Source organism: Ochlerotatus camptorhynchus, unplaced genomic scaffold (genome assembly GCF_037179485.1).
Source record: "Ochlerotatus camptorhynchus isolate MF236.1 unplaced genomic scaffold, CSIRO-AGI_Acam_v1.1 ptg000323l, whole genome shotgun sequence".
Taxonomy (NCBI): domain Eukaryota; kingdom Metazoa; phylum Arthropoda; class Insecta; order Diptera; family Culicidae; genus Ochlerotatus; species Ochlerotatus camptorhynchus.
In genome coordinates, this window is record NW_027040811.1 from 454856 (window position 1) to 482148 (window position 27293).

Sequence of the window (27293 nt, forward strand, 5' to 3'; positions counted from 1 at the left end):
TAAGGACGGGCATCTCCGTTCGCACTGCCTCGAACCTTGGACAGTCGAAGACCACATGCTCCGGCGTTTCATCGACGTTGCCACACTCCGGACAAAGGGGTGACGCTGCGTGTCCGAACCGATGCAGGTATTTCCTGAAGCAGCCGTGGCCAGACAGGAACTGCGTTAGGTGGAAATTGACTTCTCCGTGTTTTCTGTTCACCGAGGTCGAAAGAATCGGTATTTGTCTTTGTGTCCATTTACCGTTCTCCGTCGTGTTCCACTCCTGTTGCCACTTAGCCAATGACTCCACTCTCACAACTTTCCGTACTCTTCCGGCTTCTCTCCGCCTGTAGCACTCGCTGTCCTCCGCCAGGGTGATGCCGATTTTGATCATACCGGCGATAACGCATACTGCTTCCGACGAGATGGTTCTGTACGCACTCACGACTCGCATGGCTATGAGCCGGAACGTACTGCTCAGTTTCCTTTGGTTCTGCTTCGTTTCCAGCGCTGGAACCCAGGCTGGACCTCCACATCTCAGTATCGATGATGACACGCTGGCCAGAAGACGCCTCTTGCTACTGCTGGGACCAGCGTTGTTTGGCATGATTCTAGCTATCGCGTTGATGGCCTTCGAAGCCTTCTCATAGGCATATTCGACGTGGCTGTTGAAGTTTAGCCGGTCATCGATCATCACTCTCAGGTATGTTAACACACGCTTCGAGGCTATGGTGTGCTCCCCGACGGTGATTTCTGCCCGCTGTACCGCTTTACAGTTACTGACCAATAACATTTCCGTTTTGTGGTGGGCTATTTGCAGCTTCGCTCCTTGCATCCAGTTACCAATCATGTCGATTGCCTCGGTTGACAACACTTCCACCTCTTCCAGCGTCTCGCCTGTTACCGTCAAGACGACGTCGTCCGCAAAGCCAACGATCTCAACTCCTTTGGGCAGTTTCAGCGTTAGCACGCCGTTGTACATCCCATTCCAGAGCGTTGGACCAAGGATGGAGCCTTGTGGAACTCCCGCTGTGATCCTAATCGATCTCAGTCCCATGTCTGTCTCGTAGACCAGAACCCGGTTCTGGAAATAACTCCTCAGGATCCTGTACAAGTAGTCAGGGACCCTCATTCTATGCAGTGCTTCGGCGATGGCCTCCCAGCTGGCGCTGTTGAACGCATTCTTGACGTCGATCGTTATCATGGCGCAATATCGATCTCCTCTCCGCTTCTGTTTAGACGCCTTCTCAGCTCTCTCGACCACTGTCCGAATTGCATCAACCGTCGATCTCCCTTTCCGGAATCCGAACTGCCTCTCCGACAATCCGTTCTCACTCTCCGTGTATTTCGTCAGCCTGTTTTGGATGATTCTCTCCAAGAGTTTTCCGAGTGTATCCAGCAGGCATATAGGCCTGTACGATGCTGGATCCCCCGGCGGTTTTCCTGGTTTCGGCAGCAACACTAGCTTCTGTATCTTCCACCTGTCAGGGAAGTGACCCTCATTCAGGCATTTCTGCAGCACCATCCTGAACATGTCCGGGATGACTGGATCGCCGCTTTCAACGCTACTTTGGGGATTCCATCTGGACCGGGAGCTTTCTTCACCTTCAATCCTTTCGCCACTGCTACGAGTTCCTCGTTGGTGACTTCGATGTTATCTCTCTCTCCTTCTCTGTACGGTGTAGGTGGCCAGGTTGTTGGGTCGTGCTTTGGGAAAAGTCCTTCCATGATGACTTTCAGCTTCTCTGGGCACATTTCAGCGGGCATCTTTGGACCTCTGATCTTCGCCATCACGACTCGGTATGCGTCGCCCCAGGGTTTGGCATCAGCGTCTCGACACAGTTCGACTTGCTCTGCTTAATCTCTCGTTTAAGTGCGGCCCTGGCCGCTCGAAACACTTCTCTTCGTTCCTCTCTGTCTGCTTCCGTTCTTGCTCTCTAAACACGTCTTCTGGCTCTGAGACAACTAGCGCGGAGAGTGCTAAGTGCCTCGTTCCACCAGTAGACTGGACGCCGTCTGTTATTTGGCTCCAGTTTCCTCGGCATGGTCGTGTCACATGCTCTCACTAACGTTTCTGACAGCTCGTCCGCATTTAGATCACACGAAGTGCCTCAACGACAGTGGAGAGCAGAACCATTTATTTTGTGAACAATTCCTCGAATTTCGTGGCTCGAAATGTTGGTAGCGTAGTTTGGGACGATTTTCGCCCATGAGATGAAATGGTCAATTGATTATGTAACCATATTCAATAACTTTATGAAAAAAAATTGTGTGTGTGTGTGTGTGTGTGTGTGTGTGTGTGTGTGTGTGTGTGTGTGTGTGTGTGTGTGTGTGTGTGTGTGTGTGTGTGTGTGTGTGTGTGTGTGTGTCAAAATCTCTACAAATTTCATTCAGAGAATTTTAATATGGGGTCCATGGGACATATGCAAGTCTTTATTATGCACTATGTATTATTATTGTTGTCCTTACTGAAAATGCTTAGCAACATATGCATTGAGTGGCCATTTAATTCTTACCTAAGTTCATTTAGCCCCCCCCCCCCCTCCACACCATCAATGTAAGAATGTCTTTCTTTATATGACACTTACGGAAAGTTTGAAATTCCAGCTCCCCCCCCCCCCCCTAAATGGGCTCGTATATATTGAATGATTCCTAAAACATAAATCTTGCATTATCAAACAGCATTTAAAGATATTATGTTAAAAAAATTAAGCGAAAAAAAATGTCCCGATTTTGTCAGTGTCCCGTTTTTGTCAGCCTTAAATTCATCAGGGGGCTGACAAAAACGGGGCATTACTGTATTTGACATTGACGATGGATGTCAAAATGACGTTTCACGTTTTATTCGAATAATCGATTCTTCGATCATCACCCATCGTTTCAAACATGTTCTGCATTCTCATTGGAGGAAAAATGACAGCATAGGGATCAAAACAAACTTGATTAGTTCTTCTTCTTCTTCATTCTTTTATCTAACGTCGGTCTCTGTTCCGCAATCTAGTGACAATCACCGACGGACATCGATTGCCATACATTGACGGCAATCTAATGTGCAGGAAGGCAGTTTCCACACCTGCGTAGGATATCGCACCCATTCAAACACACATGGGCCGGGACCAACGGCTTTACTTCCCTTCCGAAGGAAGACGTGACCAGAGATTTTTATGCCTCAGAAAAATCCCGCCGAACCCAGACCCATTGGGGTGAGAAAACAGTCACGCTTACCACTACACCACCGGCACCGGCTAATCGATTAGTTATCAATAGCGGAATTAAAAAAATGTGACATCTATGATTTTTGGTGTTATTGTTTTGATACAGGAAAGGGCAAAATGTCAACTCTACCGAGGGGGCAGCATAAGCACAAAAACGCCTTGCATGCGGGTGTATTCATTGGATGAAAGAGGACACTAAAACACACGGCCAACCAGAACGACTCAGCGACTGAATTCAATTGACTTAGAGCATTTTCTTTCCATACGAAATTTACTCATATTTGGAAGAACCTGCAGTTAATCATTAGCTATGAGTTCCTGCAGGTTTTCCCAAATATGAGTAAATTTCGTAGTCAATTGAATTCAGTCGCTGAGTCATTCTGGTTGGTCGCACAGAAGATTCTTGCGACAGTTTCATCTTTGCATTCTTCTTTGATTTTTTAAATTAAAAAATACTACTATACATCACCTGAAAGAGGATGTTGTTGGTCCACCTAACAAACGCTTCCATTTCAAAACGGAACGAAACTTCAAAACAATAATGAAAGAATTACCAGACCTTAAAACCACCCATATAAACGCCAAAATGGCCTTGAAAACCTCCAAAATAAGCCCTATAATTGCCAACAATCTCCTTAGAAACGGCTATCTGGTTCGAAAAAAACGCCCTTGAATCCGCCAAAATGGGCTCAAAACGCTTAAATAGCCCTTAAATTCGATGAGAAAAACGTCAAAAAAATGGCAATCGCAGTTTTTTCCTCAACCCCCTCGAAAAAAAAAACGCTCCGCTCCGACCCAAATTGGCACCAATTCCGCTCACACATCCATAAAGTGTGATTTCTAACCTCGAAAGATTTCACCATCGCGAAGCAATCCAATAAACACACGGCTTGACTCGGTCGCTAATGCAGCAGCAGCAGCAGCAGCAGCCATCATCGAGTACCGAATTTGTGGGGCTGCAATCTCTGAGACTGCAGCCACCGACCGACCGACTGACTGACTGGAAGAATCTCTTTCTATCTCTGTCTGACAACGACGACGGCAACGACGGAGTGTCGTTACCTAATCAAGTTGTCTTGTCGTGATTTTCATCGTCCGCCGCGCTTTTTTTTTTGCTGGTGGTGTGCGTGCGTGGCGGATCGCTTGCTAAATGGAGCCAATTGAAAACAATTGGATGGCTTCCATGTTGATGTTGTTGTCACACTCTGCCCATATGAGTGCGACAGGAAACAATTCATTCCAGCGGAGGAGCGCAGTCGTTATCAGAACGAGCTCAACTGGGGCAAACATGGTAGGTGATTGGGAGCGAGATAATACAAGTATTTAATTTTATGACCGTATCGAAGAAAAAAAAGAAATAGAAGCAATCACAAACAATCAAGTAGGCTGGATGGGTGAACCCGAGCAGAAGAAATTAAAAAAAAAAGTTTGACATTTTTATGATGCGCCAAAATTTACAACCCGGAGATGTGATGGCAAAGTTGCTTGACATCCAGGTGCAGCCGGTCAACCTTCGGACCGGGTTTACCCCAAGCGACAGTGCGATGATGTTTATGGAGTGTTGTTTTTATTTTTTCCCCATTCAGAAGCTGATACCCAGCGTCGTCGTCGTCGTCGTCGTTGGCTGTGTGGTGACTATGTGGTTTTTTTGCTGCTCATACACAAACTCGTACGAGAGTTAGCAAATAGTATAGGAATACAGAGAGTACGCTATTAAAGCCGACGAAGCCAATAGATGACGGTACACGGCGATGATGATTGCGCTGATTAGAAAAGAGTAGCGACTCACGCGCGCGTGTGACTGTGTGTGTGTGTGTGTCAATGTGCGGTGCAAATAGATAGTCCAACTGGAGTGACTTTTTGTTTGTTGTTGCTTTTTAATGATGGGCCATTCTAACGAACGAACGAACGAAAAAATACTAGAAGAGAGAAAATAGATAGTCTTTTGCAATGGCCTCGTAAAGTGGAACGATGCGGGTGAAATTGTATGACCAATTTGGACGCTTTAAAGGGGGGAGGGAAATGCGGTAGGTGCATACCATCCTTCGGACCATCAATGGATGTGATACCGCAGATCATCCGTCAGAAGGAATCGATTCGTGATATTTTCCCTTCAAAAGAATTAACCTCGTTTCCGAAGGAACGAAACCATAATGCAATTAGTTCTGCTTTTACGGAGCCGTGAATTATGAATTAGGCCATCTTTTCCTATAGTACCATTACCCTTCCATTTCGGAAAGAGCCTAACCTCTGTAACCAGTATTCCACCACCATGGTTGGCAGGTATGGCGGTGGGTGGTAATCCAATAAATTGGCTTCTGTAATTAAAAGTAGTGGTGGCAACTGCTGTATGCTGCTGGTAGAGCTACGTTCTAGGGCGGCGGCATTCTGATGGCTGTGGTGGCCAAGTTGACTGACTGACAGACAGGTGTGATGTATTAGGAAGGTGTTGCCTGACGACTGCGGGTAGCCCCGGTAACCTCAATGAGATTATTATGGGCTTTGCCGGATGTTCGCTTCAGCCGCGTTGTTTCGTTGGAACACGAGCGAAGGGTTAAGCAAGGAGATGGCTCGAAATGGAAATTTATGCCAGCAAAATTGCAGCGAAGAACGCTGCCAATGGGGTCACACTTTCCTACTTCGATAACCATTTGAAGAGTAAATCTCGATTAATTTTTGAATAAGTTCCAATTGTTAATCGTTGTTCAGAAAATCCGCGAGAGGTGAACAAAGCTTTGTGAAATACTGATGCTAACAATGTTTTACTTACTATCTTTTACGAGGGTACATGTCCCTAACCTCGGTCTAATAAGCAGCCTTAAATTACATTGTATGTCATCATCTTATTTGATAACTGAGCTGCAAACGATATTTCACTGTCAAATGATCTATTTTGACTATACTGGGGGTGACGAAATCGAAAATGAGGCATGTAACGAAAACGGAGGAAGTTTTCAATCGCATATTTCTCAAAACTATAAATGAGAAATATAGCATGCAATATGTCATTCGACTGATAATTTATCCAGCATTTTTTTGGTGTGATCAAATTTGCTGTCAGTTTAATCCAGGATATTTTGTTAATTTTTTTTTTATTTGTGCATCGTTAATCATTAAAAAACAACTTATCATTACTTAATTAGGCTGCATCAAAAATTTACGAACGTTTGAGTTTACTCCAGCCATGAGAGTCAGTGCAGACCTTTCTGCAACCGAACTCCGGGCAGTTAGGTGGATTCGCCTCCTTCGGTACAACATGGACTCCATTCACTGCATTTCGTCAAATATTCGCGATACAACTTACGAACACGTGTTTTGGCCGTCACATTCTGCTTATCATTGCGGTTCGGCACAGTTTTCACCTTGAATGACTTCAATCGATGCTTCGATGCACGAACGTTGGCGAAATTTCAATTTTACGAGTAACAGTACGTATACCGAAAGATCTGGCCTCCTCCGTAATATTTGTTTCACCTTCACGTCGTTCTGGTGGTTCCTCAAATCCGGTTTTGTTCCGCTTCCCGTCTTCCTAGCTGTTGCCAAACGAGTATCGAACGATTTAGAAACTCTGTATACAGTGCTTGCAGAAAAAGCAAGCTTTTTGGCAAGTTTTCTGATCGAGCGATCCTTTTTTTCTTTGCGTTCGCACACAATTGCTTTTCGGGCTTACCCTTCCTTTGACGCCTTTTTCGACTAAGCTCTTCTAATGTAAACAAAGGTTGTTGTATTTTCAGACATACGTCCACCACTTTGTGAAATGTTTCACTCGTTGATGAGATATTTCAGGAGATTGGGGTTTAGGGGTGTCCAGATTTTGCCGCGAACAATCCTTAGTACAAATAGTGAAAATAGTTACACGATTAAGAAATTTAACAGACGAAATAGGAATATTTCTCGAACTAATCAGAAGAGCGGACGGGTGGGATGAATCTATATTCTCTCGCACGGACATCACTTTCCAGCTCGTGCGCAATTTCGCCTTCCACAGCGCTTTCAGCGTCGATCTGATCGGAGCTCATTGCGGTGAAAACGCCCGTATAGAGGAAGAGGAAGAGTAGCGGATCTTCACACTGCACCGGGCCGGATGGGATTTGTGTTGGTAAGAGAAAGAGGCAACTATAGTTAGTTTGTACTCTCTCATACCATCGCAAATACCGTCCGACCCGGGCACTGCACGGTGTAGTGAGAAGAGTTCTTCGTCGTTCCAAATTGCTTCTGCCAAATCGCATCCACCATTAGTCCCCGCCCGACATGGGAGCAAGTCGGAGCTCGGGGATAACACTTAACAGAGAAAGAGGAAGAGTAACGGAAATCTCCATCCATACACACCGTCTGTCAAATCGCTTCCACTTGTTCAGCCAGACAGTCGAGCCATAGAGGTAACTCTAAGACCAGAAGGTCCCGAAGAAATGTGCTTAACATACTATCGTCGGTCCCAAGCTAAGCGATGCACCCCTCGAAACAAAAGAAAATCCACGAACCCCTCATTTTGTCTGTCAAACGTTCATAGCGAATCAAAACAAACATAGTGTAGTACTAGAATTTCGACTAGAATGGGATACCTTAAACGATTTGCATGGGACCAATAGGCTAGTCAAGTAGTGATCCAATTTAAAATCGTTAGTTTCCACCGGTTGGTCCAGCTGGTCGAAGCTATGCGGCATCACTCAGGGTGACCAGTGAATCGGGAAAAAGCCGGGAATTCGAAGTCACCGGAAAACCCCGTGAATATCGATGACAAATCGGGAAAGAATGTACTTCGTTCTTTCCTCAAGAAAAATGAGATTTTGAATCGTGGACAAAATTTCAAGTCCTTTGGACTGGATTAGATTTTCGGAATACAGTCACTGAAGAACTATTACTTTGCTACTTTGAGTAGATTATAGAATGAATTCCAGAGATGAACGTTAAGAGAGTTTTGACTAATGTGATTTCAGCAAGAGGTAAGACACACAGCACATTGTGCCGAAATTAGCTTCGGCACAGTTTGGGCACATCCATCGGCATGTCATATTTTGTAACTTTTCAATGATAGATCTTACTTCGTCCAAATTAGTCCCCCAGGAATGATCAAACATATTTTCGCGTGAGAAAATATTCAGATAATCCCGGGCAACTTGATTCTGAATAGGACTAGTAAGGCTCAAATTAAAATTTTGGGAACTCTCGAATGCTTAGCAAGTTTCTGAAATTTTTCCGGATTTGTGATCCAAAGTTTCATGGCAGGATCGCGTGTTCTTTGATATTGCCGCCTACGGACATTTTTCAGACGGATCAAGAGCTGAAGATCGTCGTCTATTATAATTGAATCGAATTTAACCTCGCATTTTAGTACTGAGGCAGCTCTTGCTTCAACTGCAGAAGTAGCCAGAGATTCAAGAGCATTATCAATATCAGAAGCCTGTCTTTAGACTCTGCGAATAAATGTCTTTGCTCACCTTCAGAAGACTATTGATGGAAGCCTCTACACATAGCTTTCACTTACTGTTGTTAAAAAAATTTCGATGAGCAATGTCGGATGTTGCTGTGCGTCTTAAGAACATTTCCTGATTGTCTCCAGTGAACTTACGTCAGATTCTCGAAGGAACTTCCCCTGCTAACTTGTGGAAGCCTCCACACTTGGATTTCATTAAGTGCTGTCGAAATATTTTCATTCAACAATATCAGATCTTGCTGTGGGTGTCTTAGTAGGGGTTTCTGATCTCCTCCAGAATCCTGTTTTAGGTTCTTCCGAGAATTGTCTCTGCTCCCCTTCGGAAGACTAGCTGTGGAAGCCTCCACACATAGCTTTCACTTACTGTTGCTAACAAAATTTCGATGAACAATATCGGACCTTGCTGTGCGTCTTAAGAACATTTCCTGATTGTCTCCACTTACGTCAGACTCTTGAAGGAACTTCCCCTGCTAACTTCCCGAAAAGTACTTGTGGAAGCCTCAAACTTAGATTTCATTAAGTGCTGCTGAAATATGTGCATTGAACATTATCTGATCTTGCTGTGGGCGCCTTAAAAGGTGATCACCTCCCCCTCGGAAGACTATCTGTGGAAGCCTCCACACATAGCTTTCCCTTATTGCACTTGTGGAAGCCTCCACACGTGGATTTCTTTAAGTACTGTCGAAATATTTGCATTGAACATTATCAGATCTTGTTGTGAGTGTCTTAGTAGGGGTTTCTGATCTCCTCCAGAATCCTGTTTTAGGCTCTTCGGAGAATTTTCTCTGCTCTCTTTCTGGAAGATTATTTGTGGGAGCCTCCACACATAGCATTCATTGAGCGTTTTCGAAATATTGTCGTTAAACAATATCGTGTCGCGCCTTGAACGTGCTAAAGAGGAGAGTTCCTGATCACTTCCAGTGTACTTACTCTAGAGTATTGGAAGACTACTTGTGGAAGCCTCCACAATTAGTTGTCAACCAAAGTTCGATGCGCAATATCGGATCTGGCTGTGCGTCCCTGGAGGGGTTCCTGATCGCCTCCGGAGAACTTACTTCAGACTGTTGGAAGAAATTCCTCCACTCACCTTCGCAAGACTGTTTATAGAAGCCTCCACACACTTAGCTTCCATTGTGTATTCCCAAACTAAGTTCGTTGCACAATTTCTGATCTTGCTGCGCTTCTTAAGAGGGATTCCTTACTTTGGAGCAGTTCCAAATTTTAGATTTTTCCACTCAGAATTTCATGAAACTTCGCGGAATTCGCAAAAACTTGCAGGAAACTGGAATGCTTTGAACAAATACACACTAAACAAAAATTAAAAAGTTTCGTAAAAAAATAAAAAATAAATAAACTGTTTAAAACTTCAATAGAAAGCTTATCAGAAATGCTAACTTTTCTGAAATGGACACTTTGAAATTGACCAAAATCGTAGAACATAAACGTTTAGTAAACATTTTAAATTTTGTTTTCACAAAGTTTTATTTTTTATGCAGAAAACATATTTTTTAGTCAAAAAAATCGGTTTCTCATCACCTAAATATTACGTTTAACAAAATTTAAAAAATAGTACTTAAGTTTGATGTTCTTACGATTTTGATAAATTTTGAAGTGTCCGTTGTGTTTTTCTTTTTTAATTTTCAGACGAAAATTTTTGATTTTATTTTTCAGTGTGTATTTTTTTTTCTGAAAAGACATCCAGTTTCCTACACGCTATTTTGAGGCTACTCAGTGACTGGGTAGATCGCAGTCATTTTTGCATGCCTAGATAACGAAAGCTATCAGCAGCTAGTTGGTTAGGTATACAACTCTAACGAAATAGTTCATTGCTATCAATAAATACAGAATTATCATTTTCATAATGCTTTTCATAAAATTCTTCCTGGACGAAATAATTCATATACAAAAAATTCATGCGACATTCATTCGTTTCTATCGAAATGGGAAAGGTGTACTCAGCTGACAAATGTCAGCTTCTTAGTAACCGTTATCCAGTTTCCTCCACAGGCACGTTTACTCAAATTTTTGTAAAAGCATGTCTACCCATTTTTGGGTAACTTCCCTTCTGGCTGCACTGAGTGATTTTCGACTCAAAAATGAGTAGCCTCAATATTGAATTCCAAAATGGCAGCTTCTGGTTACAGATAAACTGGATAGTAATGTTAAACACCCCCACAATATGGGTATTTGCGGAATGGAGACGATATGTAGAGGCTCAAAATCGATGTCCGACGCAATTTTGGAATCTAAGATGGCAGTCCTGTTTTTAAAAAAAAACTGTCAAATACCCTACAATAGACGGAAAATTGATGGCTGATGCCATTTCGGCATTCCAATTTTCGGCATCTGCATGTCGTCTTTGTTGCGAAAATATCCATACTGTAGAGTATTTAACAGTTTTTCCCACTTTTTTGTTTAAACCGGAAGCCGTCATCTTGGATTTCAAAATAGCCCTGGGCATCTATTTTCAGTCTCAAGACGTCATCCCGATTCCGAAAATATACATATTGAAGGGTATTTAGCAGTATTTCCCACTTTTTCTGAAATTGTAAGCCGCCATCTTGGATTTCAAAATGGCACTGGATATCAATTTTCAGTCTCTAGACGTTATCCCGATTCCCAAAATATACATATTGAAGGGTATTTAGCAGTATTTTCCACTTTTCCTGAAACCGGAAGCCACCATCTTGGATTTCAAAATCGCGCTGGATATCAATGTTCAGTCTCTAGAGGTCATCCCGATTCCGGAAATATACATATTGAAGGGTATTTAGCAGTATTTTCCACTTTTTCTGAAACCGGAAGCCACCATCTTCGATTTCAAGATGGCGCTGGATGTTTATTTTTGTTCTTTAGAGGTCATCCCGATTCTGAAAATATGCATATTGAAGGGTAATTGGAAGTATTTTCCACTTTTTCTGAAACCGGAAGCCGCCATCTTGGATTTCAAAATGTCGCTGGACATCGTTTTGCGGTCTTAAGAGGTCATCCCGATTCCGAAAATAAACATATTGAAGGGTATTAGGCAGTATTTCCCACTTTTTCTGAAATCGTAAGCTGTCACTTCGATTTCAAGATGGCGCTGGACACCTATTTTTGGTCTCTTGAGGTCATCCCGATTCCGAAAATATACATATTGAAGGGTATTAAGCAGTATTTCCCACTTTTCCTGAAACCGGAAGCCACCATCTTGGATTTCAAAATGTCGCTGGACATCGATTTTCGGTCTCAAGACGTCATCGCGATTCCGTAAATATACATATTGAAGGGTATTAAGCAGTATTTCCCACTTTTTCTGAAACCCGAAGCCGCCATCTTGGATTTCAAGATGGCGCTGGACATCGATTTTCGGTCTCTAGACGTCATCCCCATTCCGAAAATATGCATATTGAAGGGTATTAAGCAGTATTTCCCACTCTTTCTGAAATCTTAAGCCGCCATCTTTGGTTTCAAGATGGCGCTGGATATCGATTTTCGGTATCTAGACTTCATCCCGATTCCAAAAATAAACATATTGAAGGGTATTAGGCAGTATTTCCCACTTTTTCTGAAATCGTAAGCTGTCACTTCGATTTCAAGATGGCGCTGGACACCTATTTTTGGTCTCTTGAGGTCATCCCGATTCCGAAAATATACATATTGAAGGGTATTTATCAGTATTCCCCTTTTTCTGAAAACGGAAGCCACCATCTTGGATTTCAAAATGTCGTTGGACATCGATTTTCGTTCTCTAGACGTCATCCCGATTCCGAAAATATGCATATTGAAGCGTATTTGGCAGTATTTCCCACTTTTTCTGAAATCGTAAGCCTTCATCTTTGATTTCAAGATGGCACTGGATATCTATTTTTGGTCTCTAGAGGTCATCCCGATTCCGAAAATATACATATTGAAGGGTATTAGGCAGTATTTCCCACTTTTTCTGAAATCGTAAGCCTTCATCTTTGATTTCAAGATGGCGCTGGATATCAATTTTCAGTCTCTAGACGTCATCCCGATTCCGAAAATATACATATTGAAGGGTATTTAGCAGTATTTCCCACTTTTTTCTGAAACCGGAAGCCGCCATCTTTGATTTCAAAATAGCGTCGGAAATTGATTTATGGATTTTAGACGTCATCCCGATTCCGCAAATATTCATATTGAAGTATTTATATATAAGTATTTCCCACTTTTTCTGAAATCGTAAGCCGTCATCTTTGATTTCAAGATGGCGCTGGATATCTATTTTTGGTCTCTAGAGGTCATCCCGATTCCGAAAATATACATGTTGAAGGGTATTTGGCTGTATTTCCCACTTTTTTTGAAATCGGAAGCCGCCATCTTAGATTTCAAAATGTTGCTGGACATCGATTTTCGGTCTCATGACGTCATCCCGATTCCGAATATAAACATATTGGAGGGTATTTGGCAGTATTTCCCACTTTTTCTGAAACAGAAAGCCGCCATCTTGGAATTCGAAATAGCGTCGGAAATTGATTTACGGATTTTAGACGTCATTCCAATTCCGGAAACACCCATATTGAAGGGTATTTGGTAGTTTTTCCACTTTTTCTGAAATCGGCAGCCGCCATCTTGGTTTTCAATATGACGCTGGTGATCGATTTTCGGTCTCTAGACGTCAGTCCGATTCCAGAAATATCCATATTGAGGGGTATTTGGCAGCATTTCCCACTTTTTCTGAAATCTGACCTCCGTATTAAAATGGATGGTTTCTTGTCGAGATGCTCCTTTATAAATGACCTATAGTACTTTGTCTCAGGAAACAGTATGAGTGACATATGACTAGAATAGATAGTCGCGACTGGATGGATTCTTGATTTTTTCGTGGTGATCTTGTCGTGCGAAAATAAATTTTTGTTTGGCGAGAATTTTCCAGGATGACCATATTTAATGTATCTTGTTCTGTGTCAATTCCGATATCTGATGAGGGCAGACATTTTCACCTTTCCTGATTTGATTTATCCATCACAGGTACTTGAAATCGTTATCCCCGTGGAATATTTTGATTTCTGTATCGATTTTGCAGAGATCCGGCTGGTGTTTCCACATTCTTTTGTTGAGAAAAAAGGAAGATTTACAAAAACCATCACAGCGGTTATGATTATGGCTATTTGAGCTGTAAATCAGTTTAGGTCTGTGGAAAATAGTATAATAAGACCACTCCCGATGGAAATTTGCAAGATATGCATACAAATATGTGTTAATTTGAGATGTAACATTGTAATGTTGATGTAAACAAACGATTTGGTTGACGTTTGCTTGAAACAGCCTATTAAATAAGATTTATTAAAAAATAACTTACACGCCATTTTGAAAAATTAGGGTATGGTCGAAATGGCCGAGTTCCGGCACAAACTTGGTTCATTGCCGCTAGTGAACAATTATGAGAATTTTCATGAAGATAAAATCGATTCGTCAGTTCGCGTGGAACTGCTCTTTAGACTCCTTTGATTTCCTCCGGAAAAGTACTTGTGGAGGCTTCCAAACATGTTATAATTTCTGTAAACAATATCGGATCCTGCTGTGAGCGTCTCAAGCGGGTCTCATCGGGTCAACTTTACCAGCTTTCTGTAATTGATTTCAGCAAGTTAAAAATATTCACTTCAAATGTCTCCACAGTTTATCTTGTGGAGGCATCCTAGTGTCGTTTTCGTTCGCAGCTCTTTAGATTCCTCCTTAACATTTTCTCACCACAGCATCCATTGTTTTCTATTAAAAGACTATCAAGCATTCTCGGAACAGCTTTCCGGACGACGTTGATGAAAGTTACCTGATCACCTCCACAATGCATACAATCTGCGAAAGCTGCTCTGTTCACCTCCATAAGACACTCCTGAACGCCTCCGCAGAGCTTGCGCTGCATGCAAAGAGAGTTGTTATTCTCGCTATTTCCCAATACGACACATTCCTCAACGATCCCGTCCAGAACATTCTACATCAATGACCGAACCATTACAACTGGAAAAATCCCAGGACTCAACCTCCATCAAACCCATAAAAAGCACCTTTGCCAACCTGCTGCTTCACTCGCTCACCCAACCCCATCAAAATTTACGAGCCTCACTGCATATGATTGCTGCACTGATGATTGCCCAAAACATTCCCCTTGAAAACCGGAGACCCGTCAAACATGAAGTAGTATCGCAGTTACGATTTCGTTTTTTTCTTCTTCTCTCGAATTCGTCGTTTCAATGGCAACTTGCAACTGAAACAAAAAAAAAACAGCCCCCAGCTTCACTCCGATCTACCTCAATGTCAATGTGATGTGATTACCCTCACCGACTGACTCTCCGGAATCTCCCGGGCACCACACAACGCTCTCCGCATCTCGGTATGTGCGCGGGATGCTTTTTTTTTTCTTTTGGTCGTTTCGCCGAATTGTCACTGCAGCAAAGAAAAAACGACCACTCGTATCTTGACTTACCCCCCCCCCCCCCCCTCCGCGTTCCCAGGTTTACCGCAACTGAAAGCGAGAGTTCACCTAATGGTCAAATGTGGAAGTTTGCTCGCTCGGTTGGAGTTTTGTTTTCGCAACTTTAAAACGATGATGTAATCGGACGGGGTCGTGATGAACTTCGGCGTGGAGTTTCGGACAGATTGACAGATTTGCTTGACAAATTGACAGGTTGACAGAACGCTAGAGTACTTACCGCATTCACGTGCCGCTGCTGCTACTGCTGCATCACGTAAGGAATTGGAACAGCGGCGGGGGGAAGCCTCCTCCGTTCCAAGAACTTACCTGATTCCTTTGCTGCTGCTGCTGCCGCCACCGTGACGCAATCGCATTATCCTGGTTGGTCACTTGCCAACTCGGCCGCCGGTTAGGTAACGCCAGATTCCCGTTCCTGCTTGCCAAGGTTCTTGGGCTTGCCTGTTTCCGGTTTGCCAGATTCGATTAGCTCCGGTTGTGGAAAGCTATTCAATCTGCCAAACGAAGGGACGCGGAATCGATTTGACACCTTAGGTAAACAGAAAAAAAGCCAGAAAAACTCGTTTCTTGCTGCGATGTTGTTGTTGCTGCTGCTGCTGCTGCAGACCTTGAGTTAATGACGACAGGTTTTCTTTTCGGGAGGCGAAGACATCTTCTTGCCGATGCGGATGACCGTTGTCCAGTGTTGGCTCGCGCGAACGGAGACAAACGCTAAAAGTTTTGATATTTATTTTTATTGCCTACCTCTTCCACTCTGCTGCTGCTGGTTGTTGCTTGGATTGGGTCCGAATGTGTATGCAAATCACCCGGACGCGCGCACGACTACCAGCGCACACTCGCTGTTTATTATTACTGTGCAAGCGAGTGGCGATGAAGAGCGAGCGATTCCCTGGCCGTTTTGTGGCAGTATGTGAGGGCTCCCTGGACGTCAACGGCGACGGAAGGTGGTGGCTGCTGCGTTGTGTAACAATAAGAAAAACACAGAGAGCAGCAGCGAAAAAAAAAAATCACCAGGTTATGACAACTCGGTGAGTGCCACCTGAGCAAACTGTTTGTCTGCATACCATTACATAAAACAGTGAACACGCTTGCTCTCGCACTCTCTTCGCTGCGGCTGCTCGCTCCTCCAGCTGACGGATATGCGACGGCCACCGGGGAGAGTGAGATCCCGCTCTCTGGGATAGGCAGCGCAGTGGCACTCACCGGCCGACACTCAGCAGCAGTGTGTGCGCGCGATGCCTAGGGTTGTTCGTGTCGTCGGCCGTGTCCCACTCTGGGTGTCCGGTGGCGGAGGAGAATCGTTTCCAGTTTTCTACCAGTACAGGGATTCGACACACACGGTTTTAGTGGTGACACACTGGTTTACAGAGTGTCCTGAGCCTGTTGTCCCCGCGTGTGCGTTGAGCTCGCCTCTTGTCGTCTTCTCACACATGTCTTTTTGAAAGCCAAACATCTTCAATCTTCAAACAACTATCGAGACCACCACGTAATTCGCGGTAGCTGGTCAGTGCTGGTTAGTGTTTACCGAATTCATACATCGCCGTTGCCCGTTCTAGTATAATAGTGCCGCGTCACAATCCCTCGGAACGAATTCTACTGCGACAACGCGCCCGAGAGTGGTTCCGTTTTTTCGGTTTTCGGTCGCCACATCAAAACACTGCAGAATTGGAGTGTCCGACCGCCTCGAATCGAGCCGACTACCACACAGTGTAAGCAGACAGAGCGCAACTCCGGACAGTGTCTAGTGTGCCGCCGCAGTGGAATCGGAAAAGTGGTTCCTCCCGAGGAACAGCCGTGTGAGGTCCCGGGAACCAGTGTGTGCCTGCCTAACCGATGTGAGTCGTCTGCGAAAGTTGTCGACGTGGGCAGTTTTTCGCCCGTTTTGCGTGTCACACTCGTCACACGCACCGAAACTCAGTAGGCTGTGGCGCGACAGAAATCGATAACAGAATGTGTAAATTCGTACACGAATCACCCCTCGCGGCCATTGTGCGTGTGTGTTTGTGTGTGTGTGTCGCTCCGCGATAAGCGCAATCACCGCTGTTCTGTTCCGGGTTGTTCCTTTTTTATTTACACCACCAATCACTTTTTAACAAATCGGAAAAAATTGAAAACAGTCGCAAGGGCGCCCCTCCCGGGTCTCCGATCCCCGGGACGCCCCCGCTCTTCCATCCGTTTTCCACTCTCTCGCTCTCACTTGCGTCACAATCGAAACCATCTGTATAATTCATTGATTGCGGCATTTATTTAGTACACACATCACCACACATAACCTACAAAAACGCGGCACCGGAACTCACTCTCATCGTTCGTAGGTTTGCTCGTGTCGCCACCACCGTGAGTGCCACACCTGCAGCCCTGCTTTGGAACCCAGCGCAGAATCCTGGTGCTGTGTGGGAGTCCAGCACCACCCTCGCCAAACTCCCACACAACATCCTACATACATTTTGGGTTTTCTGCCGACGTGTCCTCTGCTCCATTCTTCTCACCCATACAAGTGCGGCACCACCGTCGAGGTCACTCAGAAGTGCTCGAACACGTGCCACACACAGTGTGTTTTCCTCGCCACGGTTACTGTGGCTATAGGGTGTCCCTTCGCACACGTGTCTGCTCTCCCTCGGACGGACCGACCCGGAGAAAGGAGGCCAAACCAAAGTCAGCTGTTTTTTGACGGGATTCGCTTTTGCGGGTGCTCTTTTGCGGACTCCTGCTCTGCTGACATAACAACCGATCCAAGTAGGTCCGGTCAGCTCCTCTAGCACAGAACACGGGGAGAGTGTGCCAACAAGCCAGCAAAAGAGCAAAAGGTCATCGCAGTGCGTGTCCTAGATTGGTTGTTTTACTTATTTTTTGGGTAGAAAAAAAACAAATCGCTTGTGCATGTGCGAGTGTGAGTGTGTTGGCAGTTAATTGATAAGCGCAAGTCATTTAAGAGCGAGCGCGGCGGTCAACGATTGCGTCAACGAGTTTTTGTTGTGCGGTGTGTGTTGGGAAGTTTCGGGCGATAAGAGCAGTAGTCTGTCCGGTTGGGGCCGATAACGGGAAGCTCGATGTCGTTGTCAAACGATGGACGACGGCCAATATTGACGACGATTGACAATGTTGCCGCAACAGCCGAGATTGACGAAGTTTTGACAAGAGCGCGGAGTGGGGTTGCTGGGATCGAGTGGGAATGAGTGAGGCATGTTCACTGCTCAGTTCGTCGCAATGGTCGCAATTGCGCGACTGGTTCGCCTGCTTTGATGCAGTTGCGTCAGTTGGGGTCATTTATCGGGGGAGCATATTGGCACTACAGTTGAAAGCTGGAATAGCCTACGACTAGCGAAAATCGATTTCGAAAATCGACATCATTGTGTGCAACGTATAAGAACGAGAGTAGCATCGTTTTTCGCTAGTGGGTTATTCAAGTTTTCATCTATAGCGACATAACTGATCAGATTTTACCCCTCGGAATTACATGAAATTACGCATAATGGACCTTGAAAAACTGTCAAGACCCTTGAACTGCAGTAGATTCTCAGAATACAGTCACTTTGAAGAACTATGAAAAGAATTATGAGGCGATTTTAGAATGAATTTTAGGGATAATAAGAAGGTAATTCTGGGATAAATTCCAAGGGACTTTGAGAAGAAACTTTAAAATGTTTTGATTAGAATTCCAAGTCAATTGTGTGAGTTTATTGTTAAGAGGATTGCAGTTTAATTTCTAACGAATATTCTTGTAAGTGTTAAGAAGAAGTTTTAGAGAGTTCTGATGAGATTTTCATGGCAATTTCAAGGGTATTGAATTCTGAGAAGTGTTCCCATTTCCTGACCTGTTTATGACTACCTGTGAATCGGGAATAGCAGGTGGCGCTTACCACGAATTCCCGTTTCTCCTTTTTTTCTCGAAATCTTCTTCCAACTTCCTCGGGATTAAAATTTAACTTCTAATTAATTTCCCTCAGTAATTTCTTCCGATGTTCTTCTTGTTTTCTCCTGGAAAGTCTTTACGACCTCATTCCAAAGCTTATCTCACTAGTTTTCTTCTGAAATGTTCAACCGATTTCCCCTGGAAGAATCTCCCGAAGTTTCTCCCGACATCTCCAAGAATTCTTTTTTGCATCACGGGGAAATATCTGTCTTCTGGATTTCTTTCCTAAGTTTCCTCTGGCGTCTCCTAAAAGTTTTTTTCGTTTGTCAAACTGCCACTTAAAACTCTTTTGGCTTACGTTGAAAGTTGTTACGACATTTTCCTAAAGCTTTTTCTGATCCATCCCAGGAGAATTGCTTTCAAATTCTCGCATTTTTCTTTTTCGAATTCACGTGGAAGCTTCTCCAAACTTCTTCGAAAATATTTATAAATCTAAAACCTGAAGGTTTTCTCGAGACTTTCGACTCCACTGGAAGTTGTAACTGACTGATTCTGGAAGTTTATTTCCCTATCCCTCAGAAGATTTTTGCCTGGAACTGTCTCCAAAATTCCTTTAGAAGTCTTTCTTGAAGTGATTTCTAACTTTCCCCAGAAGTTTTTCACCCAGAAATTAGTCCCAAAATCTTTCGAAAGTTTCCTGCAACTCCCCACGGAAGTTTCTACAAAAAGCGTGTTTACCTTTAGAAATTATTTTCTGTCTTTCTCCGGAAGTCTTTACGATTTCTTTTGGTCCCGGAATCCCGCAACTTCAATAACAAAAAAGAGTATTTTTAAGATTTTTAAACTTTTAACCTTATCAAAAATGTTAACTTTTCTAAACAAAATTGAACTCCATAAGTAAGGGTACCAAGAACTTTCTCAGTGCCGGGTACTCTATTCTGAAGTCTGGGATAGGGAAATCACAAATCTAGTGTCCTAAAAATACGTGGCATGTTGAGAGATATCTCATGAGAGAGAATTTTCTCTCTCAAATCTAAATTTTTAAATCGATCTAAGAACTTAGTAGCTGGGAATTTCCCTAGGTTAGTTCTAGGAACTTGCTATGAGATGATTTGAGGACTTTCTAGTGAAGCTTTTGAAAATTTCCGATGAGATATTCCGACATCTTCCTTGGAGAAACTTCAAAAATCTTTCTTAGGGATGTTCTGGGAACTTCCTAGGAGAAGATTTAAGAACATCCTAGTGGAGTGTGTGTAAGTTTCTGGAGGAAGTTCCAGCAACTTTCTAGGAGTCGATCAAAGAACTTCCTAGAGGAAGTTCAGGAAACATGTCCGGCGAAGTTTAGAGAACTTCGAATGAAAAGCTTTGAGAACTTACTAGTGAAGTTTGTGCAACTTCCTAGCAGAAGCTTCGGCATCTTGCTAGAATTAAATCCGAAAATCTTCTAGGAGAAGATTTAAAAACCTCCCAGGTGAAGTTCAGGCAACTTTCCTAGGGAAGCTCTTGACATATCGTATGAGAAGATGTGAGAAGTTCCTAATGAAGTTCAAGCAACTTTATAGGGGAAAATCCGAAAATCTTCTAGGGGTCGATCAACGAACTTCCTACAGGAAGTTAAGGCAACTTCCTTTGGGAAGTTCAATCAACTTCCTTGGGGTAGTTCTGGGAACTTTTTACAAGAAAGATTGAGAACTTACTAGTGAATTCTACTCCAACAGTTTCAGGGTACTCTATTCTGAAGTCTGGGATAGGGAAACCACAAATCGAGTGTCCTAAATACATGGCATGTTGAGAGACTGATCTCGTGAGAGAGAAATTTCTCTCTCAAATTTGTTAGTTCTAGGAACTTGCTATGAGATGATTTGAGGACATTCTAGTGAAGCTTTTGAAAATTCCCGAGGAGATGCTCCGACATCTTCCTTGGAGAAACTCCGAAAATCTTGTAAGAGAAGTTCAGGCAACTTTCTTAGGGATGTTCTGGGAACTTCCTAGGAGAAGATTTGAGAACTTCCTAGTGAAGTGTGTGTAAGTTTCTGGAGGAAGTTCCAGCCACTTTGTAGGAGTCGATCAAAGAGCTTCCTAGAGGAAGTTCAGGAAACATGTTTGGCGAAGTTTAGAGAACTTCGAATGAAAAGCTTTGAGAACTTCCTAGTGAAGTTTGTTCAACTTTCTAGCCGAAGCTGCGGCAACTTGCTAGAAGTAAATCCGAAAATCTTCTAGAAGATTTAAAAACTTCCCAGGTTAAGCTCAGGCAACTTTCGTAGGGAAGCTCTTGAAATATCGTATGAGAAGATGTGAGAAGTTCCTAATGAAGTTCAAGCAACTTTATAGGAGAAATTTCGAAAATCTTCTAGGGGTCGATCAAGGAACTTCCTATAGGAAGTTAAGGCAACTTCCTTTGGGAAGTTCAATCAACTTCCTTGGGGTAGTTCTGGGAACTTTTTACAAGGAAGATTGAGAACTTACTAGTGAATTCTACTCCAACAGTTTCAGGGTACTCTATTCTGAAGTCTGGGATAGGGAAACCACAAATCGAGTGTCCTAAAAATGCATGGCATGTTGAGAGATTGATCTCGTGAGAGAGAATTTTCTCTCTCAAATTTGTTAGTTCTAGGAACTTGCTATGAGATAATTTGCGGACTTTCTAGTGAAGCTTTTGAAAATTCCCGAGGAGATGATCCGACATCTTCCTTGGAGAAAATCCGAAAATCTTGTAAGAGAAGATTAAAGAACTTCCCAGCGGAAGTTCAGACAACTTTCTTAGGGATGTTCTGGGAACTTCCTAGGAGAAGATTTAAGAACATCCTAGTGGAGTGTGTGTAAGTTTCTAGAGGAAGTTCCAGCAACTTTCTAGGAGTCGATCAAAGAACTTCCTAGAGGAAGTTCAGGACACATGTTTGGCGAAGTTTAGGGAACTTCGAATGAAAAGCTTAGAGAACTTCCTAGTGAAGTTTGTTCAACTTTCTAGCCGAAGCTGCGGCAACTTGCTAGAAGTAAATCCAAAAATCTTCTAGAAGATTTAAAAACTTCCCAGGTGAAGCTCAGGCAACTTTCCTAGGGAAGCTCTTGAAATATCGTTTGAGAAGATGTGAGAAGTTCCTAATGAAGTTCAAGCAACTTTATAGGGGAAAATCCGAAAATCTTCTAGGGGTCGACCATGGAACTTCCTGCAGGAAGTTAAGGCAACTTCCTTTGGGAAGTTCAATCAACTTCCTTGGGGCAGTTATGGGAACTTTTTATAAGAAAGATTGAGAACTTACTAGTGCAGTTTGTGCAACTTCCTAGGAGAAACTCCATAAAGCTTCTAGGAGTCGATCAAGGAACTTCCTAGAGGAAGTTCAGGCAACTTCCTAGGGGAAGTGTTGGGAACTTCGTATGAAAAGATTTGGGAACTTGCTTGTGATGTTTGTACAACTTCCTACCAGAAGCTCCGGCAACTTGCTAGAAGTAAATCCGAAAATCTTCTGTCTTCTATGAACTTCCCAGCCCAAGTAACAATTTTGGTTTTATGAGGGTTCTGTAGACCATGATTTAGACTTGTAGAATGCTATAAAACAGCGATAAAACCTGCAATGTTACTTGGGAGGGGAAGTTCAGGTAACTTTCTTAGGGAAGTTCTTGGAAGTTCTATTTCGTGAAAGTTTGTGAACTTACTAGTGCAGTTTGTGCAACTTTATGGAAGAAGTTCCGACAACTGCCTAGAAGGAACTACGGAAATCTTCTAAGAGTCCATTAGAAAACTTCCTACGGAAAGTTCAGGCAACTTCCTTGGAAAAGTTCTCCTAAGAGTCAATTAATAAACTACCTGGAGAAGCTCTGGAAACTTGCTATAAGAAGATTTGAGAAGTTCCCCATGAAGTGCAACTCGGTCAGGGAATTTCCTTGGGGAAATTCCGTCAACTTCCTTGGGGAAATTCCGTCAAATTTCTTGGGACAGTTCTGGGAATTTGTTATTAGAAAGTTTGGGAACTTACTAGTGCAGTTTGCTCAATTTTCTGGAGGAATTTCCGGTGACTGCCGAGGAGAAACTCCGGAAATCTTCTAAGACTCGATTAATAAGCTTCCTACAGGAAGTCGATCAAAGAACTTCCTGGGGGAAGATCCGGTAGCCTTGAGGAAGTTCTGGAAACTCTGGAGAAGTTTTGTGAACTTTCTCATGAAGTTTGTGCAACTTCCTAGAGGAAGTACTGGCAGCTTTCTAGGAGAAACTTCAGAAATATTTTAGGAGTTGATCAAAGAACTTCTCAGAGAAGTTCAAACAACTTCCTTGGGAAAAAACCAGACTACTTGCTTGGGCAGTTCTGAGAATTTGGTATAAGAAAGTTTGGGAACTTACTGGTGGAGTTTGTGCAATTTCCTGGATGAATTTCCGGCAACTGCCTTGGAGAAACTCTGGAAATCTTCCAAGAATGGCAACTTCCTTGGAAAAGTTCTCCTAAGAGTCGATCAAAGTACTTCCTGAGGAAGTTCTGGAAACTTGCTATTAGAAAATTTGAGAAGTTCCTCATGAAGTAAGTGCAACTTCCTAGAGAAAGTTCTGGCAGCTTCCTAGAAGAAAATTCGAAAATCTTCTAGAAGTCGATCATGGAAATTCCTTGGGGTAATTCCGTCAAATTTCTTGAGACAGTTCTAAGAATTTGGTATAAGAAAGTTTGGGAACTTACTAGTGCAGTTTTTGCAATTTCCTGAAGAAATTTCCGGTGACTCTCGAGGAGAAACTCCGGAAATCTTCTAAGACTCGATTATTAAGCTTACTGCAGGCAGTTCAGGCAACTTCCTTGGGAAAGTTCTCCTAAGAGTCGATCAAAGAACTTCGTGAGGGAAGATCCGGTAGCCTCCTGGAGGATGTTCTGGAAACTTACGATGAGAAGTTTTGTGAACTTTCTCATGAAGTTTGTGAAATTTCCTAGAGGAAGTACTGGCAGCTTTCTAAGAGAAACTTCAGAAATATTTTAGGAGTTGATCAAAGAACTTCCCAGGGAAGTTCGAACAACTTCTTTGGGACAAATTAGACTACTTACTTGGGCAGTTCTGGGAATTTTGTATAAGAAAGTTTGGGAACTTACTTGTGGAGTTTGTGCAATTTCCTAATGGAATTTCCGGCAACTGCCTAGGAGAAAATCCGGAAATCTTCCATTAGTCTCAGGGAAGGGAACTTTGTTGGAAAAGTTCAAACAACTTCCTTGGGTAAATTCCGTCAACTTCCTTAGGACAGTTCTGGGAATTTGTTATAAGAAAGTTTGGGAACCTACTAGGGCAGTTTGTGCAATTTCCTGGAGGAATTTCCGGAGAAACTCCGGAAATCTTCTAAGACTCGATTAATAAGCTTCCTACAGGAAGTTCAGGCTACTTCCTTGGGAAAGTTCTCCTACGAGTCGATCAAAAAACTTCGTGGGGGAAGTTCTGGTAGCCTCCTTGAGGAAGTTCTGGAAACTTACGATGAGAAGTTTTGTGAATTCCGAAGGCTCTCCTAGGAAGTTTCACAAACTTCACTAGAAAACTCTCAAATCTTATCATAGCAAGTTCCCAGAACTTTCCCATGGTAGTTGTTTTAACTTCTTCTGGGAAGTTCTTTGATCTAACTCTAGAAAATTTCCGAAGTTTCTCCCAGGAAATTACCGAAACTTCCTCCAGAAATTTGCACAAACTTTACTAGGAAGTTCTAGAAGCATCTCATAGCAAGTTCAAAGTTGTAAGTTGGCTGATCCTAGAGGAAGTTCTGGCAGCTTTTCAGGAGAAACTTCAGAACTATTTTAGGAGTTGATCAAAGAACTTCCTTGGGAAAAATCAGACTACTTACTTGGGCAGTTCTGGGAATTTGGTATAGAAAGTTTGGGTACTTACTAGTGGAGTTTGTGTAATTTCCTGGAGGAATTTCCGGCAACTGCCTAGGAGAAATTCCGGAAACCTTCGAAGAGTTCATTATAAAACTTCCTACGGCAACTTTCTTGGAAAAGTTCTCCTAAGAGTCGATCAAAGTACTTCCTGAGGAAACTCTGAAAACTTGCTATTAGAAGATTTGAGAACTTCCTCATGAAGTAATTGCAACTTTCTAGAGGATGGCAGATTTCTAGAAGAAAATCCGGAAATCTTCCAGGAGTCGATCAGGAAACTATTTTGGGAAACTACAAACTACTTCCTTCGGTAAATTCAGTCAACTTCCTTAGGACAGTTCTGGGAATTTGGTATAAGAAAGTTTGAGAACTTACTAGTGCAATTTTCTGGAGAAATTTCCGGCAACTGTCGAAGAGAAAGTCTGGAAATCTTCTAAGAGTCGACTAATAAGCTTCCTAGAGGAAGGTCAGGCGACTTCCTTGCGAAACTTCTCCTAAGAGTAGATCAAATAACTTCCTGATGGAAGTTCCGGTGACCTCCTTGAGGAAGTTCTGGAAACTTGCTATGTGAAGTTTTGTGAACTTTCTCAAGAAGTTTGTGCAACTTCCTAGAGGAAGTACTGGCACCTTTTTAAGAGAAACTTCAGAAATATTTTAGGAGTTGATCAAAGAACTTCGCAGGGAAGTTCAAACAACTTTCTTGGAGAAAACCAGACTACTTACTTGGGCAGCTCTAAAAATTTGGTATAAGAAAGTTTGACAACTTACTAGTGCAGTTTGTGCAATTTCCGAAAGGAATTTCCGGCAACTGCCGAGGAGAAAATCCGGAAATCTTCCAGGAGTCGATCAAGGAACTTTGTCGGGAAAGTTCAAACAACTTCCTTGGATAAATTATGTCAACTTCATTAGGACAGTTCTGGGAATTTGGTATAAGAAAGTTTGAGAACTTACTAGTGCAGTTTGTGCAATTTCCTGGAGGAATTTCCGGCAACTGTTCAGGCGATTTCCTTGCGAAACTTCTCCTCAGAGTTGAACAAAAAAACTTCCTGGGGGAAGTTCTGGAAACTTGCTATGTGAAGTTTTGTGAACTTTCAGACAACTTCCTTGGGCAGTTCTGGAAACTTGCCATGAGAAAGTTTGAGAATTTACTAGTGCAGTTTGTGCAATTTCCTTGGGAAAGTTCTCCAAGAGTACAGGTCTGGAGACTTGCTATTAGAAGATTTGAGAACTTCCTCATGAAGTTAGCGCAAGTTCCAAGTGGAAGTACTTGCCGCTTTCTAGGAAAAACTCAGAAGATCTTCTAGTAGTCGATCAGGAAACTTACATGGGAAGTTTTGGCAGCTTGGAACTAGCTATGAGATGATTCGACAACTTCCTAGTAAAGTTTGTGCAACTTTCTGGAGGAAGTTCCGGTAATTTCCTGGGAGAAACTCCGGAAATCTTCTAGAGTTAGATCGAAGAACTTTCCAGAAGTAGTGAAAACAACTACCATGGGAAAGTTCTGGGAACTTGCTATGATAAGATTTGAGAGCTTTCAAGTGAAGTTTGTGAAACTTCCTAGGAGAGTCTTCGGAAATCTTTGGTGCGTCGATCAAAGAACTTCCAGGTGAATGTTCAAGCAATTGCCTTGAGAAAGTTCTAAAAAATGCCCAGGGAAAGTTTAAGGAACTTTACGATGTCCCAGAAACATTCAATGGGAATATATAGGGAACATTCAAAGGTTGGTTCTTGGCACTTTCTTGGAATCTTCTAGGAGAAGATCTTAGCGTTTTCTAGTGAAGTCTATATAAATTGCTAGGAGAAATTCTAGAGAAGAAATTTTAGGTACTTTGAGGGTGAAGTTTTGGTCACTTCCTGGAATAAATTCTAGGAGAAAACTCTAGATTTTCCTAGGCAAATTTCGGAAAAATTCCTTGACAGGTCATTGAGAGAATTTAAGGAAATTTCTAGGAGTAGTTCTTGGAACTTCCTCCAGGATCCCTGCCAAGCAACACACATGTTCTATAACCATTTATATAACCTTTGTATGACTGGTTTTGGTTGAATAGCAGTTTACTCAACATAACTCTATGAATTTGTGTTACCTGAGCTATCCCAAGGGATACTTTAGAGATCTTTTAGCGAAAGTTCTGACAATGTTCGAGAAGAAATTCTGGGCACTTTCTTGGAAAAGTCCTAATAACTTCCTTGTGAAGTTTAGGTAACTCTAGTTAGGAAGTCTAGGAATTTTTCTGGAGAGGTTCTATCATCTTCCAAGGGAAATTTCAGCAATATCCTTAAAAAAAAAGGCCGTGCAAGGTCCTAGGGGTGGTTCTGGTATCTTCATTGGGGATATTCTAAAAACTTTCTTGGGAAAGTGCTAGTTACATTTAAAGGGCTGTTTTTGAAACTTTCTAGGTAGAGTTCTTGGAATTTCCTTGAATTCTTGGATGTTTAGTGAAGCTTTCGATATTTTTCTATTGTTCACTGAACATCCCTGAAGTTCTTTGGACTATCCTTAAATGTGTGGTACTTCTTAAAGGAACTGCGCTTAATTTCTCGA

General features: G+C 42.8%; 1 protein-coding gene and 1 long non-coding RNA gene across 3 annotated transcripts in view; both read left to right on the top strand.

Moving 5' to 3' along the window:
* Positions 1-27293, top strand: part of pasilla (RNA-binding protein Nova-1-like protein passilla) — a 273138-nt gene that overhangs the window by 51404 nt on the left and 194441 nt on the right. The window lies entirely within an intron of this gene.
* Positions 3736-10231, top strand: LOC135707889 (uncharacterized). The gene is made up of 3 exons (XR_010518274.1): positions 3736-6295; positions 6370-7458; positions 7495-10231. It is a non-coding gene; the product is annotated as an uncharacterized LOC135707889 (long non-coding RNA).